We start from the raw sequence: 2,500 nt of genomic DNA on the forward strand, positions 1-2,500 counted from the left end.
GGGAGCCGGCCCCCCCCGTCACCCGACGGCGATCCGCCGCCGCCGGGGCAGGGGAGGGTCGGGCCCGGGGGAGGGTCCGGCGGGGAGCGGGCGGCAGTGCGCGGGAGGGTCGGCGGGGCTTGCTCCCCCGGCGCCCGCGGGAGGAAGCGGCGGGCGGAGACGCGAGCGAGATGGCACCCCGGGTCGGGACGGGTGCCGACGGGTCGCCACCCCTAAGCGGTGGGGGGCGGACCCGCGGCGGGCTGCGGCGGAGCAGCCCGTCTTGCAGAGACGGCGAGGACAGGCGTTCCGGGATGGCGCGCGGGGCGGGCGCCGGGCGGCGGCGGACCCCGAGCGGGGGCCGTCGCGCCAGGCCACGCGAGGCGACGGGTCGTGCCCGAGCGGGCGGCCCAAACCACGGCTCTCCTCCCGGGCGCAGCTGCCGCCGGGCGCCGGGTTACTGAGGGAAACCCCGGGCCCCGGGAGGAGGACGAGGTCGTGGCGGCGGGTGTCGGGCGCACCCCGCGGGCGGACGCTCCGCCGAGGGGCGCCGGAGCCGGCTGGCGGGTGCCGGGTTTCCCCTCCGCGTCCCGCCTCGCTGCTGCCGCCGAGGCTGCCGCCGTCGCCGCGAGGCGGCGGCGGCCCGGCGGCGGGCGGCGGCGGGGGAGGCACCCCCGCGGGGATTTCAGGTCGTTTCCCTCACCCCAGGGCCAGGTACCTAGCGTCCGCGCTCCTCCTGCCCCCCCTCGGTGACCCACCCGTGTGGTCCCGTGTGCCAGCTCGCTCCTCCCGGGCGCCGCGCCGTGAGCGCCGCACCGGCCGTGCCCTCCCGCCCTTTCCGCTTTCCCTTTCTCTCCCCCCCCCCCCACCGCTCCAGCCGCCCCGCGCCGTGCCGCGGGGACCGTGCTGCGAGCGGGCCGGGCGGGGGGGGGGGGCGGGGTGGCGGGAGGAGCGGAGGGCCTCCGGCCACCGCGGCCGCCGGTAGCCGCCCCGGGTAGGGATGGCCATGGGCCCCGGGCTCCGGGCCCGAGGGTTCTCGGCGGGAGAGCCGGGCGGGGGTTTAAAGACTCGGGCGGCCCGATGCGACCCGGGGGGCAGCCGGGTGTGCTGCCGGAGGGCCGGGGGGCCGGCGCGCGCGGGCGCCGTGCCCCCCCATGCCAGCCGGCGCGCCCCGCGCTCGCCCTGCGGGCAGCCGGGACGGAGAGGGGTACCCTGCCCCCTCTCTCCGCGGTCTGGTCTCGGCGGAGGGACGCCGCGCGGTCGGCTGGCGCCGGCCTGCCTCGAACGCGTGACCCCGGCGCGAGCGCGTGCTCTCGCCGGGACGGTGAGCCCCCACCCACCGCGGGTGGTGCGGACGCCGCGCCTCGGCGCGATCCGCTCTCCTCCCTGGCCGGGGCTCTCGGTCTGCCGCCGTGGCCGCTGGCGGCGGCGCCCTACCCGCCGGCACTCCGCCATCCGGCGCGCCTGCCTCGCTCTGCCCAACCCGGCTTCGCCGGGCGGCGGGCGGGCGGCAGGCGGGCGGCGGGGGCGGCCCCCCCCGTTCTCCGCGTGGAGACGGGGAGAGCGGGCGCCGTCCCCGTCCGTCCCGCCTTGCCCGCCCGCCCGCCGCCGGGCGTCTGTCCGCGGAAGGGACGGGAGAGCGCGTGGTGTCGTCCGGGAGGCTGTGTGTGCGCGCGCGCGGGCGTGGGCGCCGCCTCGGGGCCACGGCGGAGCCGGAGGCCGGCGAGGCGAGCGAGGAGCTGGGGAGCGCGGGGCCGGTGGGCCGCGGGCGCGCGGGCAGCGGGCGGTGCCGCTGCCGGTGGCGGCCGGGCTCCGACGCTGGGGGTCCGCGGGGAGCCGCCCCCTCCCCCAGCGTCCCTGAGGCAGGCGGCGCGGCCGGCGCGCTGCTCCCCGCCGGGCCGGGCCGAGCCTGGGCGCCTGGGCCGGACTCGAAGCGAGCAAAGGGTTGTCCCAGGTCGGGAGCGAGGGCTCCCCGCCCTTCTCGTTCGGGTTTTCCTTTTCCCTTTTTCCCCCCCCACTCTGTGCTCGTACGGTCAGCGGGGCGAGCCCCTCTCTCTGGCTCTCGGCCGTCCCTCGCTCAGCAGCCGGCGTCGGCGTGAGGAGGGAGGCGGAGCGGAGGGGGGGCCCTCAGGGGCTGCCGAAGGCTGCCCGGTCCCCCCGCGCGCGCGGCGGGGACCGAAACCGAGACAACTCTTAGCGGTGGATCACTCGGCTCGTGCGTCGATGAAGAACGCAGCTAGCTGCGAGAATTAATGTGAATTGCAGGACACATTGATCATCGACACTTCGAACGCACTTGCGGCCCCGGGTTCCTCCCGGGGCTACGCCTGTCTGAGCGTCGCTTGGCGGTCAATCGTCACCCCCGCTGTCGCGTTGGCGCAGCGGTGCCGCCCCTCGGGGGGGGCGCGTGGGGGGGCGGGGGAGGCGCGGCGGCGCCGGCGGCGGCGGTGCGCGGCGGCCTCGGCGGCGGAGAGTCGGCGGCGGAGCCGGGACCCCGGTGCGTGCACCGGCGGCCCCGGTC

The 2,500-nt window shown here is 79.7% G+C and overlaps 1 non-coding gene across 1 annotated transcript; it reads left to right on the plus strand.

Annotated features, from left to right (window-relative positions):
- Window positions 1-2,167: 2,167 nt before the first annotated feature.
- LOC136995716 (5.8S ribosomal RNA) lies at window positions 2,168-2,320 on the plus strand. The gene has a single exon (XR_010887260.1). It is a non-coding gene; the product is annotated as a 5.8S ribosomal RNA (ribosomal RNA).
- The last annotated feature ends 180 nt before the right edge of the window (window positions 2,321-2,500 follow it).

Source organism: Apteryx mantelli, unplaced genomic scaffold (genome assembly GCF_036417845.1).
Source record: "Apteryx mantelli isolate bAptMan1 unplaced genomic scaffold, bAptMan1.hap1 HAP1_SCAFFOLD_144, whole genome shotgun sequence".
In the NCBI taxonomy this organism is placed as follows: Eukaryota; Metazoa; Chordata; class Aves; order Apterygiformes; family Apterygidae; genus Apteryx; species Apteryx mantelli.